We start from the raw sequence: 18462 nt of genomic DNA on the forward strand, positions 1-18462 counted from the left end.
TCAGTGCAAGGGAACCAGCTATGCAGTGGAGCAGATGAGAGGTTTAAACTTTAAAACATTTTGAAACTTTGTTTTAATTTCAACATTCTATCGGGTGTTGGCTTTTAAAAAACATCTTTCTTTCACACCCTGTAGTTAAAATGGGTGGTAGGGGTGCATTTTCTCAGCAGATACCACCAAGATGGTAAGGATGAGGCCAGATGCAGAGAACACAGCTGTTTGCTACGGCCACCTGCAGGAGACCAGCCAGATTGGGAAACCCATTGTCCAAGGAACTCAGTTGTTTGTTTTAAGAGTCTTAAAAACACCTGGTATTTGGGGTCCTAGCATGGAAAGCATAGCAACGGAGATTCTGGGGTTGGTGTCTGGGCATCAGACAGACAGGTGGAAGTTGTGAGAAGGTCTGTCCATAGAAGCCAGCGGGTAGGTTCTCGTGCTGAAATCACTGGAAAATGACTGTGCCCAAGCATACTCATGTTATGTAAATGATCCTGCCTGAGTATCTGTTTCCTCCTGTTTAAAATGGTGGTGACTCTATCACATAGGGTTATCATAAGAGATCAATGAAATTTACATGCATAAGAAGGCTGGTCCTTGAGAAAATGTGGCCTTCCCCACATCTCCTTCCTTCCCACACCCTCTTCCCCTACCTTCCTGCACTACTTCTTTCCACTTTTCAGGAACTAATGGTACATAGAGACATACTATGCATATATCCTATACAAGTGTGCCACTAAGGCTTCTAGGAGAGATGGTAATACAGATATTTAGTCCGGTATTGCCACTTTAAAAAATTGGATGAATGATCCCTCTTTGAGAATATAAATTATTTAGCAAGCAGCCCTCAAATGTCAGTGTCTTAATGCAGGGAAGGTACTTTTTACTCATATCACAGTTCAAATGGGTCTGCAGGAGGCATGTGCTCCACATGGCTCCAGGACCCCGCCATCCAGGGGCTCTGCTCTCCTTTTGGGACTTAGAGTTCAGCATTGTATCTACTCAAAGCAAGGGAAGAAAGAGAAGATGGAGCATCATACAGAAATTGTTGGGGTACCAGGCTTGGAAGGATGCATATCACTTCCGTCCATATTCCAATGACCAGAACTCAGTTACTCAGCCCCTCTGTGGTCTAGCTAGCTGGCCAGGCAGAAAACGAAACAGGATTTGGTGGACACATGGCAGTCCCTGCCCTATGACCAGAGCTAACCCCAAATTGGACAAATTATTAGAAAAGTAGTGAATGAGCTCCCTTTCACTGAAACCATGTAAGCAGAGTCTGATGACCCTTTCTTTGGAATGTACTACTGGGGTGGAGTGGGACACGTTCAAGCTAGACTACAGAGGACATTTCTCTCTCTGAGATTCTCTGATTTAGTAAAGCAGCAGAGAATTGGAGCCGATTTACCCAGCCGAATTTCCGGTGCCTTAAACTGAGTTCTTGGAGTAGAAATAGAACACTGAATTTCATTTCATAAATTGTTCTTCCAGCTTGACGTATTGGAGATTTTTAGCACGCACACTCACACCTGGCTACCCGCCACCTTCTGCCATTGCAGATACGCTTACAGGAAACCGTAAGTGGATCTGCTTTTGATGCTGGCAGCATCTTACTAAAATGCTTTTGCTGGCATCATGGAACAGGAGCAGAATTCAGCTGGGACCAATAATGAGGCTATTTAGAAAGTTCTTTCCTCCACCCCCTGACAAGGCAGATGTGGTGGGGATTTTTCCACTCCCATTCTGTCGATGGAGGCCGAAATTAGTTCAAGGCCATCAAAAATGTTTAGACCTCGAGAGTTGAAACCCCAGACCCATAAAGAGGACAAATTCTATTTCTCCTATCTAGCAAGAGAAAAAGAAACTCACCCCAGAGACTCCTAACACAGAGGTTTGAAACCTAATTTGTCCATTAGCAGACCTAGAAAAACCACAGCCATGTATCAATTTAGAAGGAAAGAAGTATTTGTCTAAATTAAAAATATCTCCAGATAGCATTACTGTAGCTAATACATTCCCCCAAAATCATGCTATATTGAAACATTTTATTCTAAACATTTTCACTTCTTTCATCTCATTTAAAACTCCCAGTCATTGTTGTGTGAAGTAGGGATTTCATGCTTTATCGCAAGTGATGACTTCAGGATTGGTACCCAAATCTCTATAGTCCCAAACTCTTTCACTAGACCACAACAGGTTATATCAGCTGATGCTCTTTTTTTGTTTGGTGGAGAGAGGGGACACTCCAGCTCATAACTGAGTCTATCTGTATGTTGATACATTCATCTGTATGTCCATCCACAAACTCTGTACCAAGCATTGCGCTTGAGATGCAAAGTTGAATGAGGGTCTTTGCCTTCAACAAGTTTGTAGTTTAGTAAGGGAGATGGACCTATAGATAAATAAATGATGATTACAGTTAAATGTATGGACAGAGTACAGTGGGTATATGTGAGGAAGGAACAGGTTTGGATACACAGTGAAAGCATGGTCAGTTTTTCCTAGGAGGTTCATGGATGGTATCACAGAAGAGGCTACATTTGAGCTGAATCTTAATGACCATCAGATACACAAGGGGTATAGAGGCATCCCATATTGGGCAAAAGCATAGAAGCTTGAGAGAACGTGGCCCATGTAAGGGTATCCTGGCACATTTGGGGATGGTTTTAGAGAGTGGTGAACCCCAGGGGGGCAGCCTGGAAGCATTGCTGGGCTAAAGTGAAGGATGATGATCTTTAATACTTGTATTCACCCTCATTTCTGGGCCCAGGGTCACATCCCAGTTCTCAAGACTTAAGGAATGTTTTGAATCTGAACCGCATAACCTATCAAGTTCTTGATCATGTACTATCTTGTTTTGTTCCATCCCTGTTCTCATCAATAAACGTGGCCTCCCGAGTCTGATTATAAATGCTCAAAGATCCTGAACCATATCACATTCTTGCCACATCACCATCCCCGTGCAAAGAACAGTAGATTGTGGGTGCCAAGAAATTTCTTGGTGATTTTTAAGTGTTCAGAAATCAAGCAGTGAGCTTAAGGGAATGTTAGTGGGATATGACATTGTGGGAAGGAAAGCATGTGGACTTCAGTTCAATTAGGTAATCCAGTACTGTGCCAGCCTTGGAAAACATAGATGAAAGTGTGTTGTTGCCCTCAAAAAGCTCAGTCTTGAGTGGAAGGTAGATATGGAAGGCATTTATTGCAATTCCATGAGAAACAGAGTAATCTGGAGAACAAGTTCTATGAGAAGTCAGATAAGAAACTGCTAATAGCATCTGGGAAATTTGGGAAGCTTTATTGTCTGCTCTGAGTTCAGTGTAAACTCTCAAGGCAGAGGATTCATGTGCCTTGTTTAATGTTGAATCTTTACAATCCAGCACATAGTAGGTTCTCAGTAAATATTTGCTGAATGAGTTTGTAGGAATTAATACTTGAACTTTATTTTGGAATATGAGTAGGTGTTCACTAAGCAGCAGAAGGGAGGTATCATGTTCCAGACAGAGAGAATAGCTCATACAAAGATACATACATAAGTGTGCATTTTTATTTACCTGTGCTATTTCCCTAAATATAATTCCAGAAGGTATTATTGGAGGGTTTGGACATCAGTGGGATTTCTGGTTTGCTTGGATAGTGCTGATTTATGCTTGCTGTCTTGGTGAAATTATTAAAAGAGTCTCCTTGCACTCTCCAATGTGTCTGGATTTGATCAAAAGAAGGAGGGATCCCTTCTCTCAAGTATCAGTCAAAAAAAGTGGATGATATAGAAAGGCCCACTAACAGATTTCAGGAGCCCTAATTCAGTACTTATTCCACAGATATTTACTAAATGTGATTCTATTCTGAATGCCCTAGAGACCCCCAGTGATGAACTAGACATGCTTTCTCCTTGGCCCTTATTTTAAAGTGATGATTGTACATATCCTTTCTTGCTTGTAGTTGGTTGTGAAAATAGCACAGTAAACACTCTGTGAATGTTTGCTGAATGATTACAGTGAGTCAATGTATATTATTTAAACGCTCTCTGTCCTCATTAGTTGTCCTCATCTGTCAATGAAGGGATAACAGTAATAGTACCTACCTTACAGGATTATTGTGACACTAAGTGAGTTAATACATGTAAAGAGCTAATACGAGCACCCAATATAGTAAATGCTCAATAGATAGTAGTTGTGTGAAACCACTTTGCAAATGGAAGAGAGCTACCTATAGCTCTCTGTAGCCTAAAAATGAGAAAAACAACTATTTGGAAACTTAATTTAGAGAAAGTTGGGTTTATTAATCTATTCACCATCATTTATTACAAATCATATATGTGCCCCGCCCTTTAAGGAGTTCAAGCTTAATAGGAGAAATAAACATGCAAAAGAAGACTATGAGCTTATATACATTTATTTATATGCATTGGTGTCATGAGACAATGTCCTGTTAGCTTGTGGAGAGAGGCCTGCTGGGTGAATTTCACTGGAAATCTCAGCAGAAGAGGGATGAACATACATTAATATTTATCAATGAAGCAATGTGGTTAGATTGGAATTTTAGAAAGGTGGCAGTGACTGGCTAAAGGGGTTCAGTCAGAATTGGAGGTAAGGATATGTTGATGATAATAGTCTAGGAGAGAGATACAGAGACTTGAATCAAGTGAGTATCACTGGGTAGAATAAAAGTTAGGGAGATAGAATCTACAAAACTAGGTGGTTGGCAGACTCTTCAGAAGCTTCCAGTTAATTTTTCTTGACTGGAGAGCAGTATATCTCTCCGAATGAGCTCAAGACACTCCAGTATGTTCTAAGCAATTGTTGAAATTTGTGTTTGTGCAATTGAAGAATGATTGGGAAATAGACTAACTATGGAGCTTTAACTATGGAAATAGACTAACTATGGAAATAGACTAACTAGGTAGAAAGTAGAAGAAGAGTAAGTACTGCTGTCGTTATCCTGTGTTCCTGAGAAGCTGCAGAAACTGAGGCATTGCATTTGGAATCTTGGAGAGCAAATACCAAAGGTTTTGAATTAGATGTACTGGATGAGGAGGCTTAGGCCCAATGTGCTAGCATTGGTACTGGGACCCAAGTTCTTGATTCCCAATTCACTTTTTTCCCACTGCAGTACAGACCAGACTAGACTAGACTACACTAGATTGGTTTAGTGGGACCCACTCTTTTCCCAACCAGGAGAGGAGTATTTTATTTGTTTATATGTTAGGAGTTCTAATAGAGTTTACCTAGATAAGAAGCACTACCTGGAAAAATCCTTGAGAGCAATTCCTCTGGAGTTACAAGCTGGCTAAATAGCCTGCTATTCCTATAGTACAGAACTATTGACTCTCCTTTTTAAACTAATTATATTTATATCATATAAAATGACATAATTTTATACACACAAACATACATACATTAAGTGTCATTGTTTACATAGGCAGTAACATTAGTTAAAGAATATTTAGGGTACACCATCAATTCTCTTAAGCAGGTGCACGTCCCACAGTTCTTCCAGAGTCCTGGTTGTATAGAGCGTGGGAATGTGGGCAAATGATGAATTCATGCCCTGGGCTGCAGCATCAACATCATCCTCCTCTGTTCCATGCCTTCCACACCAGACAGGGACTTACTGGAGTTCTCTGTGACTGTTACTTCTCCAGCAATGGAAGCACACATTCGGTTTGCAAACTGTCACATTATAGTCACTATAAATGAGGTCGCAGCCAGACCACTGCCATCTCTAGTGCTAAAATAACAGTCTTGGTTGAAAGCTCATGGCTTCAGCTCAATGGATTTGTCTTGAAGAGCGACTTCCACTGTCGAGTTTCTGATTTTAGTCATTTGAGCATTTTCAGAGGGAGAAAGACCTTACTTTGGCAGAGATTTCTCACCTCAAAAAAAAAAAAAAAAAGGCCCCGTCGGGGGGTAGGTTCCAAAAGTGCCATTTTTGGAGTCATCTTTGGTATTTATCTGTTTACTACTTATTTCTAAGAGAAGCCATATCTTAACCTGCCATGTGAATATGTTCATTTTCCTTTAGCGAATATTTAGAGCACCAACTACGAGACAGCCCATTTGCTCAACTGGAGGAGAACAAAGCCAAATAAGAACAGCAGCCCATGCTGTGGCTATCTTGAAAGCAGCTCAGGGAGACAGACCTATAAACAACGGTGGTGGAGGCAGGAAGAAGAAGCTACTATAAATGCTCAGATAACGAATCAGCGCGTTTTGCTGAGTGAGCCTAAAGCCGTGAAGGATGAGTATGATTCTCCAGGGAGAGAAGGCATTTCAAATGAAAGAAACAACAGGAGCAAAGGCATGAGGTAGAAGGGCCAAGGGACATGGGAGAATAGACTTGCATGTGTAGGGCTGTATATATGGAAGGGAATGTCCCAAAGGACTCAGGAACCCTAAATGAAGACCAGACTGCAAAGAGCCTTGAATGCCATGCTGAGTAATTGGACTTGATATAAGCAGTGAGGATAATGGAAGATATTTTAGGCAGGAGACTAACAACATAGCTTAAACCATAAAAAATGACAGTATTTGATTCTGTTTAACCTATAAAAACAATTTCACGTATTTCACCCTAATATTGAAAAATATTTAACATTTCTGTGTGCTTAACAGCATGTTACTATACCCTATAATACATACCATGCATGTATTATCTCACATTATCTCCTTTAAGCCTCACAACCTCAGGCACTCACAACCTCAGGCATTATTATTGTCCCCATTTTGAATATGATGACACTAAAGCTCTAAGAGAATCTTTGAACTTGATCAAGGTCCTGGTCAAAGCCATTGTTTTTTTGTTTGCTTGTTTGTTTGTTTGTTTTAAATTAAATATATTTATTTTCAGCATAACAGTATTCATTATTTTTTCACCACACCCAGTGCTCCATGCAATCGGTGCGCTCTATAATACCCACCACCTGGTACCCCAACCTCCCACCCCCCCGCTACTTCAAACCACTCAGATTGTTTTTCAGAGTCCGTAGTCTCTCATGATTCACCTCCCCTTCCAATTTCCCCCAACTCCCTTCTCCTCTCTAACTCCCCATGTCCTCCATGCTATTATCATATGGTTTCACTTATTTGTGGAGCATAACAAAGCCATTGTTTTTAATGAGGTTAACCAGCTATCTCTAGTTCTGTTTTATTAAGATAACTTTGGTGACCAGGCTGGCTATTGGGGGAACATGATACTAAACTGGATCTTCATTTGAGAGAGATCTTAAAATCCTCAAAAGCTTGACTCCCCCTTAGCCAGCATCTAACACAGTAATGTCAGTTGAAAATCTGAGTTAACCTTACTGAAAATTTTGTTTGCTAATTACAAACCATTTATTTATAGACTCTGACATATTAGGATGGCAGGGACTTCAGAAATCGCCTAGTTTCAGTTCTTATTTAATCAAAAAGATACTGGTCCAAAGAGGAGGGTGATTTGCCCAAGGTCATGGAGTTATTAGTGGTAGAGATGGAACTGGCCTTGAAGTCTTCTGGCTCCTCTTTGTATGTTTCCTAGTGATTTAAAATGGATCTTACTTATAGGAACAGGCATCCAGCACCTAGTGTGTCTTTGCTCTAGGCATGTTCATCAGTAATACCCTCACACACGGAAATGTATAAAACTTCATGTCAGGTGTATGGCACAGTTAGGCTATCTACTTGTACCAAGTGAAAACATACCTTTTCATCTCCCACATCTTGGAATTGGCAAACCTAAATCAACCAGTAAAGATGTTCATTGTTCTAAGCCCTTGTGCGTTTTGTGCTCCAATGTATCCATGTGCTGATAGATAATAAAGAACACATTTCAAGCAGAAGGTTATATATTATCTGAGTTGCAAAACCTTTAAGATGACAAAAGAACTTCAAAATTTTTGAGCAAGATTAAAGTTTTAATGATAGGCGTAACATATATGATATGCACATTTTACATTCCTAAGATTTTTTGAAGGCTAGCAAAATCTTTTGCAAGCACCCTCACTTAACCAGCAATGTAACAACAATTAAATGTGATGATTATTTGATTATCCCTTGGTCCATTTTATAGATAATGAAGTGAGCAAGGTAAGTATTAAATAGTAAGTATTAAATAGTAAAATCAGTTTGGGGTAAAGTTGGAATTTCTTTTTTTTTTTTTTATTAGAGAGAAAGAGAGAGCAAGAGACTGAGAGAGAGAGAGCGCGCACAAGCAGACAGAGTTGCAGGCAGAGGCAGAGAAAGAAGCAGGCTCCCACTGAGCAAGGAGCCGAATGAGGAATTCAATCCCAGGACCCGGGATCATGATCTGAGCCAAAGGCAGCAGCTTGACAAACTGAGCCACCCAGGCATCCCTGGAATTTCTTTTTATATTTTTCCTTAAACTGTCCACAGAGCCTTAGGTTACATGTAATAAATATAGTTTGTAAAACCCTGATGTAGGTTTTAAAAACTGTGATTTTACTTATTCACTCTTCTCAGTAAGGGAGCAAACTGAATAGTGAAGTCAATATCAATAACCCTTTTTAAAGAACTTAAGTGTAATTTCTATAATAGCCTAGGATTAATGGTGACTTGATAAAATAAAAGTTGTGTATTTGTGAATAATTTCAGAGTAGGACCAGGGCTTTTCTAGGGATGGAAATTTCGCAGGAGCCCAGCACCCTTATGGTTACTGCATAATATCATAAAGTAAAGTAGACATGGAATAGGTATTTGTAGTCTACAAGGCTTTGGGGGCTGTAATGTTAAAACATCTGTTAAAAAAACCTTACATTAAAAAAAAATACTCATCTTCGTTAAAGATGTGATCCTTTTCAAGGAGGTATTTTGAACTTGAAGCTGCCGTTGCTAAGGGGTTGCTAAGGGAAATGAGCTACTCAGCACTAATGTGTAACTTTACTCTTCTGCTTAAAAGTAGTTAAATCATTCCCCCAGCTTCAGAGTCAGAGAAGAGAACTAAAAAGGGTCAAGTGGAGAGTTTCCTCTTTCTGACAGGTATATAGCATGCCTCTCTTGTTTTTGACGGTTTTTCCTTATCTCCCACAGAGAAAGGAAGCAATCTTCCTGGGCATAGGAAGGGTGAAAATGTAAACTGGACTGTGCAGGACAGGGCTTATAATGAATGTAGACTGTCCCTGGCTAAGGCAGAAGGAAGCCCCTGACCACTGAAAGAAATGCTTCTGCTGATGACCAGCCTCAGGAAAGGGCTTTTTATAATAACCCTGCATTAGGGGTGACAGGAGAAGGAAAGCTGTGTGTTAATGAATAAAGTGCCAAAAAACTGTGCCCTAAGCATTTGGTTCCAAAGTTTTTCTAAAATATTTGGAATCAATTATTTATGTTCTTTTAGTGAGTGCCCACTATGTTCTAGGTGCTGGCATTCTTCACGCTGGGATGATAAGGCAAACAACATACAATTTCTACCCTGCATGCTCCTACTACAGTGTGAAAGTAACAACTATAATTCATGGAATACAATCTGTGATAGAATTGTTTGAAAATTGTTGAAGTTTATAATTATATGCTCAGAGTTGAATTTTTGATAAATAAAATCTGGAAAATATTTGGAAAGATTAATGTCTTGGGGCTTTAGTAGACAGTTCTGTCGGAAGATCAGGCACTCTTTTCTTTCCTTCCAGAGGCAGAGGCACACACACAAAATGATAGCTGGCCAAAAGGAGATGCTTGTAATTCTCATAGGTTCAAGATTCTATCATCACCTGGTGACAGAATACTGAAATTGCAGGCATAGGTTAGGTTTTTTTGTTCTTGGGTTTGGTTTTGTTTTTTATTGTTGTTCCTACAATGTCAGCAGATGTCAATGACATTACGCTTTAAAATTTTATTTATTTATTTATTTATTTTAGAGAGAGAGCATGCACACACGAGGAGGGAAGAGCAGAAGGAGAGAGGGAATCTCAAGCAGACTCCCTGCTGAGCATGGACACCGCCCCTCTGCTCCATGCAGGGCTTGATCCCATGACCCCCGGATCATGACCTAAGCCAATATCCAGAGTCAGATGCTTAACCGACTGAGCCACCCAGGCACCCTGACATTACTTTTTTTTCTTTTTTTAAGAGATTTATTTATATACTTTAGAGAGAGAGTGAGTGCACATGTGAGTTTGGGGGAGGGGCAAAGAGAGAGGAAGAGAGAGAATTCTCAAGCAGACTCTCTGCTGAGCATGGAGACAGGGCTCCATCCCAGGACCTCAAGATCATGACTTGAGCTGAAATCAAGAGTTGGCTGCTTAACTGACTGAACCACCTAGGCTCCCCATAAATGACATTATTTTGAATGTTAGTTTCTGAGTATATAATAACAAAGAGAATAAGATTTAAATTTCTCCAGATCTACACTCTTCTATGTAAGGTAGTATTTGTAGTAGAGTGTGAACTGAGGTTGGACATGTGTAAATTTGCCTCTTACTAGCTCTGTGATCTTGAACAAATTGTCTAATCTTTAGTTTCCCTGTTGGAAATCTCAGAGTTATGAGATTAAATGAGATTTATAGGCAAAGTACCTAGTGCAGTGTTGGACATATAACAGATGTACAATAAATATTAATTCCTGCTCCTTTTATGAACGTACTTACTGAATAAAAGGTCTGTTCTACCACAGTCATCATATCATAATATTCCTCTATATATAACTTTTAAAAAATGGAACAGGTTGGAATAGGTTCAGAGAAAACCTCAGAAGTTAGAGGAAACCTCTAACTAAAATGAGCTGGCTGCCACTATCCCCCTCCTGCCCTCCTCCTCCACCTTTGTTCTTATATGAAGTACCTGGAATTTTCCTAGACAAATCCTATCATTCTTTAAGCCTAGCGTTAATTCCAGCTTCTTCCATGAAACCTTCCCCCCGTCAATTCAGATGGTATCCTCACCATCAACTGCCCTTTGGTATTTCTTTTTTTTTTTTTCACTATTTTATTTATTTATTTATTTATTTGACAGAGAGAGAGAGAGAGATCACAAGTAGGCAGAGAGGCAGGCAGAGAGAGAGGGGGAAGCAGGCTCCCCTGCTGAGCAGAGAGCCCGATGCGGGGCTCGATCTCAGGACTCTGAGATCATGACCCTAGCTGAAGGCAGAGGCTCCACCCACTAAGCCACCCAGGTGCCCCTCGGTATTTCATTTTGATACTATTCTTTTTATTTCCCTATGCTATCAAGATTCATACATAAGAAGGAAGGTTCCTTTACAAACCAGACTCTAAGCTCCTTGAAGATGAGATCTGTGACTTGTATTTCTTTTTGTTCTTCACACTCAGAATTTAGCACTGAATTTTGCCTATTGGCTAAGTCCTAATCTGCAGCAGTCATTTTCATTGGAACTGGAACAGACCACTCAGGTTTCTTAGTGATTATTCTCTAGTTGTTTTGAGAGTCAATGGATTGTGTTGTCCTCATCAAGATTAAATTGCTTTATAGCTAGGTACTAAGTCATACAGTTTTCCCCTATTCTCCATATTAATAATAATAGGTACCATTTAGAGCACTGCCTCCATCAGGCCTGTATCTGTTTTAATCCTGGCAACAAACCTTGAGGGATGTATTATTGTGCCCGTTTTACAGATGAGGAAACTGAGACTTAGGGAGCCAACATATCTTTTCCCTTAAAATGGGTTCAGCGCCCCCTAGTTGCATCACATGAACTAGGCCTTAGGATAGTTCTTGAGGCGATTTAAATGGAATTGTTGATCTTTATTCCTTGCTCATAATTGAGTGTTGTCTGGAGCCAGGCTGTGTCCTATAAGGGGCTAAAGACATAGAAGTTCATCCAACCATTGTTTGCTGAGCTACTCTATGTAAGGAGTTTTGCCAGATATGGGAAAATGTAGGAAATGAAGACTTAGCCAGGTACTCATACTACCCACTAAGAGTTTTTTGCTTTCCAGCTTTAATCCTTTGTGTCTCTCTCACTTCAAATGTATAGCCTAGTTGAAATGATAGATTAAGTGGAATACATTTTGAGGACATGCTTAGTTAGAAGCACCTCACAAAGAAAATTCTTGGTCACTTTTTAGATGAGGAAAAAAAAAATCTTTTTCTTTCTCTTCTAGTCTGTACCCATCTTCCTCATTTGTTCAGCAAATATTTTCTAAGCATATTCTTCTATGAAATGATGGAGGGGAGATCTTACTTTTAGATGAGGAAACCATCTTTCTAGAAGAATGCTTCCGTTATAACCTTTGTCACCACTATGATGTTGTGTGAGATTGTGCCTGTCAACTGCCTACTGCATACAATAGACTCTTGGTTAAAAAAAAATTAGCAGTTTTTATTAGTACTTTGTTATAAGTCCTATTGTTTATTTCTTTTTCTCCTCACTCTCCTCCCCTCCCTTTTATCTTTCCTTCCTTCTCCTCCTCCTCCTTCTACGAATTCCTTGCTTTTTACAATTCTATACATCTATTTCTTTATTTATAGTTACAGAATTATAAATGAGTACAAGAGTTTGTCTTTTTTTTTAAACTCTGTGTTGAGGGGTGCCTGGGTGGCTCAGTCGGTTAAGTGTCTGTCTTAGGCTCAGGTCATGATCCTGGAATCCTGGGATCAAGCTCCACATAATTGGGCTCCTTGCTCAGCAAGGAGCCTCTTCTCCCTCTCCATCTGTCCTTCCCCACTGCCTCCCCACTTGTTGTTCTCTCTCTGTCTGTCTCTCTCTCATGCTGCCTCTCTCTCTAATAAATAAATAAAATCTTTTTTAAAAACTCTACAATGAATTATTTTCAAGACTGTATTAATCTGGATAAACACTATATCCTTTGATGGTATGGCTACTCTGTATTTATCTGCTCAGTGGCATTTGATTTGTAAAGATTTATATTTATACTTAGGTTTTTTGTTTGTTTCTCTCTTTTTTTAATTTTTAGTGAAGCTTATCTGAACTGAAATGGAAAGGCCTCAATCCTTTAATGCAGGGATCTTCAGAAATCTCTATGTGTTTACACATTGACCCTACTGAATTTTCTTATGCTGTGTTGAAGAATATAACAGTGAAAATTCCAGATAGGGACTCCACCTAAATTAGATTTTTTTTTTATAAATGTGTATTTACTTTTTTCAGAATTTTGTAAGTCAAGCAGTTTTCCTGTTCTTTAAATTTCCTTTCCCAGAAAGACATCCTAGTGTTTTAAGGGTATAGTCAAAGGCACTTTTGACAAAATGTACATTGATTCAGGAAAGAAACCTTCTGCTTTCAGCTGCTATTCTAGTGTAAGGCTTAGGATCATGGAAAGAAAACAGGAAGATCAAGTATGAATCAACCTGGCGGTTATTTTACCTGCACAGGTGAACTTTTGGCAATTTAAGTGGACTAGACATCCATTTGTCACATTTTCCCACACGGTAGCATTCTTATAGCTCTTTCCCACAATCCATAGTAGATGAAACTACTTAGGAAAGAGAAAAGCATCATATGGTCAGGTCATATATCTCTAAGAGAACCTCGACAGTGAATTCCTGATCCTTCTGATAGGCTCTGTGTCAGTATGGTGCATCTTTTTTGCCTCTAAAAAAATGAGGCATTTTCCTATAAAATTTGATTTAATGTTTTTCATAGAAAAGAAAAAACAATACCACAATTTGTCAAAGGAAAATTAGACTTTAAGTTTTATCAAAAGCCCTTAAATGAGTATACCAATGTATGGGCATACTGATTATATTTTCTCTAAAGGAAGAAATGCCAGCAGTTTCGGTTTAGTTTTCAGGGGAAGAGGGAGAAGATAAAAAGAAATAGCACTACAGGAAAATGTCAGGTCATAGATACTGATGACGCTATTTAAATGGTGTGCCATAATCATATTAGGGCAGAGCACATGAAATTCCCGATTTCTGCATGACATTGAAGAAGGGCCAGCAATTATCTCCGTGTGTGTGTGTGTGTGTGTGTGTGTGTTTGCTCTACCTTCCTACCCTATTTTGCTAATTCCATTGAGGGGCAAGAAGAGATGAACCAGACACCCAGAACAGGAGGAAAATGTCTGCAGCTGTGCTGAGGAGGGACTGGTGTGAAGGGAGAGGCTCAGTCAGACTTGAGTTTTGTGCTATTGCATGTGAATGCTCTGGAACTACCCTAATCGACTGAAAATGAGCCGGCTACGGTCATATGGAACAGGTCTGTTTAGCCACATCGCTGGGTAGCATGGCAGATGGTAGACCGTCAATGGGTGGTATTGATTGGCTGGATTTGCCTTAGGGTAACAAGACTATGGTCCTTAAAACCCTGCTTCATCTTATTCTCCTTTGTGCAGCTACATACAGTTGTGGTTTTCTCTTCTCTCTCCCCAAGCCCCCAATATCTTGGGGTTTTTTTTCCCTTTTCGAATAAAAATCCTTTCTTGGTAATCAAAATAGAGAGGTTACCTTGAAATAAACACTCTTTAAATTATCACCAAGGCAAGAAAACTCAAGAATATTTTATTTACTAGGCTGATTACATTTTAATGTTTGAAGAAAGTGACATTTTTTAATTAGTGTTTAAGACATATGGTGAGTGTACAAATTAGCTTATTTCATACAACCAGAATTTGATGAGAGCAACTCCTCCTTCTCATTCCCCAGTTAAAAATTGTCACTTGAAACTTAATATATGCGAGGAGGTTAAATGGTATTAAGTGATGCAGCCTTGACTTAAAGATGAAGGAGACAGTCACTGTTGTATGTGGCTAAATATTGCCTGGATGGGCTGGAAAAATACTAGTATCAACATCTCTGTGTTTGCAAGAGGATGTAGAAGTTCCAGGGCTTTAATTTTGTCCAGCCAAGAAAACAAAATCCCAGGTATCTGTGTGTGTTGGTTTCTCTTTTAGATACGAGGGAACATAGAATAGTGGATGCACGCTCTGTAATAAAAATCCTCCTTAAAATCAGGCCATAGAACAATGTAAGTGATGAGATTTATTTTTGTCCAGGTGGTTTTTTATCTTTGAACATCCACCCTCCATCACTTGGGGCTTTCAGCTTGGGACATTCTATTTATTCCTAGCAAGAGGCAGATTAATTGGAATAGAATTGTACAAAGGAGACACTAAGTTAGCTTTATACCCAAAATAACACAGGACAGAAATGTTCCACTTTGAGGCAGATCTTAAGGAAAAAGAACAGGACTGGGGAGAGATATATGATTACTTTGCTCTTGTGGTTGTTTATAGCTATTCATATAATTGTATTTTTAAAAGAGATGCTTAAGATTTTGCTTTTGTTTTTGTTTTCAGTGTCTTTATTTTTAAAAAGCTGTTGAGTTATTTCCTATCATGAAAGACCCTATCAAATAAACCTAACGCTTTACTCAGGAGAAAAGTTACACCCTTAAACTCTTGCCTCCATTTTGAATGTGCTTCGGCTATATGTTTACTTTTGAATTAGGTTTTTATCACGTGAGTCGGTATTTTTCTCTTTTTGCTAAAGGAAAATATTTCCATGGAGTTTTTGGTACCCCCACCCCCCCACCTTGCTCTGTGTTGATTGGATTTTCCTTGTTCATCCTTTGCTGAATGAAACAAAGCATGTTTGTGTTTCATTCTTCACAGTTCTTATTAGAATTGGTGATGGTGTTTTTGTTTCCTCGCTATAAGTCAGGAGAAGGAATTTTATTTATTTATTTTGACAAGATACAGAGAGATACAAGACACGATGCCTGTTAGGATGCTGGCGTTTCCCGTGTTACATTCTACACCTAAAAGGGGGTGGGGGGGAGAAAAACAACAACACAGTCCTTTAAGATGGTTCATTTGAATCTGTGCACTCTACCCACCTGGTGGTTATATAGTGAACTGTTACTTTAAAGAGTAGTTTAAACACCAGCCATGTTTGGGGCAGGCTGCTCTTGCAAAGAGAGCAGTACATATAACAGGAGTCTACTGTGTGTGAGATAAGGGGAAAATTCAGCTCATTGACTAGAGGTTTTAATGTGCGAACTCTAGGGAAATAATATATTGACTGTTCCGTGGCACGCAAGAAAATTGAAGAACCCTTTGCAGACGGAGTGCTTTGCAAAGGATTCTATCTGTTTCTCTTAAAACAAAATCTGTGGCAAGATGTTTGAAATCAGCAGGACGCTTAATGCTGCTTTGTTAAATAATGAGGTAATATTTTGTCACTTTTTTCTGGGCAGCATCTGTTTTCCACCCCCCCCCCCCATTCTTTCCCCCTATGTTTATGAAGGATTCTTTTTCTTTTTCTTTTTTCCTTTTTTTTTTCTTTTTTTTTTCTTTCTCTTCTCAAGGAAGTCAAGGAATACAGTTCACGCTTCCCTTTCTGTTCCTTCCTTTTGGTGTTTTTGGAGAATTTGGTTTGTCTTCTTTATTTGCAGTTTCAGCCGGCTGCTGTTTCCTAGCCCATTGTGCCACGTAAGGCTTCTCCTCTGCGCGGAGTAGGTAGTTATTAACGCTGAATTGGCTTCTGGTACAGTCCATCTGGACTCTGTGTGGGAAAGCTGGCTGCCGGCGACTGATGCTGACATGTCCGCAACCTTTGGGATGTGTGCATGGTGGCAAGGGGCTGAGTGATATGAGATTCCTTTTTTTAAGGGAAATTGTTATTAATGAGTCAAGAAACTGCTCATTTATGGTAAGAGGGATACAGCGGCGCTAGCAGCCCCACAGCTCTGGGATATCATTTTTAGGTTGCCTGAGCTGCCTGAGTGAGACAAGTTTCTTTCTGTGGTGGTGGAGGATTGTGGCAGAAAGAAAAAAAAATCATGCATGACTGGGAGACTCGCCTGCCTGATTCTTGAGATAATATATTGAGAATCTGTTGCTTTACAAATGTCACACCACTGATGGAGCGGTCAGCCCCTCACTCTGAAAGATGAATGGTACTATTGGAAATGCAATAATAAGGTTGACTTTTCCCAACAATAGGATTCTGCCTTTGTCTTTAGAGAAAAGGCCTCTGAGGACATTTGTGCATTTGTTTGAGGATTCCGTTGAAAGACTTTAGAGTGGTTTTTTGGAGAAGTGAGCATGGATTTTTTTTAACCTGGCAAAACTAGCTAATTATTTATACTGTAATATATAGTTTCTGTTTCAGAAGAGTGGCCAGAACATCTTTTGATATACCTAATGGTAATTAATGGCTTGCTAAGTATGCTGAGATTAGTGTGGGTGGGGGAGAATGGTTTTAAGAAATTCTGACATTTCTAACCTCCAGAGAAGTACAAAGTAAATATTTTCTTCTGGAGTGAGCTGTTTTCATTTATGTGTTTGTCAGCATTGTATTCATGGTTTTCTTCTCACAATATTTCTGTAATGGGAAGCTCACACTCAGAGTTTCTGTCACTGATTTGGGGCACCTGTACCTGCCCTGTGTCTGTATGCTGAGCTCTTTAGAACACTTAACCTCTGAATTCGTCCCTAGAACACAGTTCAACAGTATTGTTGTATTATTGTGATTCGTAGGACTTTTACATATTTGCTGGAGAAATTATTTTAAAAGTTTACTTAATTCAGTCTTGTTCCACTTGAAGGGGTTATAATTTTAACATTTCTACTTTTCTATTTCATGGATTGTTATTTCTAACAGCTGAATATATTTATATTCAAGTCTAATTCTCCAGATAGTGTACTCAACATATATTGTTTTGTGGTATATCTGTATTTTTAAAAGCATGCATATCTATGTATATTTGTGTGTGTGTGTTCGTGAAATAGTAGCTAGGAGAGAATAGTTAATTTTTTTTTTTTAACGTAAAGGTCATTTTCTTTCCTAATCATTTTTCACAGATACATATATCCTTGGACTTGAAGTCCAGAGTGTGGCATGATTTTCAGTCTGTATTTCTATACTGCCCAGTCCCATCTCACTGTCAACTCCAGCCAAAGACTTAAAATTACGTTGAAATATTTCTTTAGTAGTATTTGTTACCTCTGTGTATTCATTGAGGAACAAACTGACTCAATTATGAGTTAAAAAAAATAGCAATAAGTTAGCTTTTTGGACAGAAGTAAAGCAAAAACTCCTCAGGTAAGCCACTTTAAAATCCAAACCAGGACAAATTACTATACTACTGAAGACTGGTATCGTGGAGGTTATGAAATGTATAACATAGGCGGACAAACCATACATCACCGCACCCTTGCTAAATGTCTCTTTTCAAGTCTTTTAAGATGCCAAAGAAAAAAGACATCTTTTGAAAGACAGAAGCAAAATCACGTGTTCAGTCCAGCAAGATAAGCACTCTGCACTGGTCATGAAATGATGATATTGTCAAAAGCATGCTTTACCATTCTTTATAGCAGTGGGGAAGCAAAGAAAAAAATTATGTTTTAGTGGATTTTTAAAAATTCAGATCATGCCCCTATCCAAGTTGAGAAATAAATTCATTTAAATAAATCATTCATCATTCTTTGTTTTGAAAAGCTCAGACAGAAGGCAGAAAGGTAGAGGCTGACAGCTGCCCCCATATCCCTCTGGTTTTTTTGTTGTTGTTGTTTATTAAGAAGTAGTTTTCTGAAGCAAACTTGTAGGAACCCAGTTC

General features: G+C 39.1%; 1 protein-coding gene across 1 annotated transcript in view; it reads left to right on the plus strand.

Moving 5' to 3' along the window:
* Nucleotides 1-18462, plus strand: part of ELAVL4 (ELAV like RNA binding protein 4) — a 143623-nt gene that overhangs the window by 38607 nt on the left and 86554 nt on the right. The window lies entirely within an intron of this gene.

This window comes from Mustela lutreola, chromosome 10, assembly GCF_030435805.1.
Source record: "Mustela lutreola isolate mMusLut2 chromosome 10, mMusLut2.pri, whole genome shotgun sequence".
Lineage (NCBI taxonomy): Eukaryota > Metazoa > Chordata > Mammalia > Carnivora > Mustelidae > Mustela > Mustela lutreola.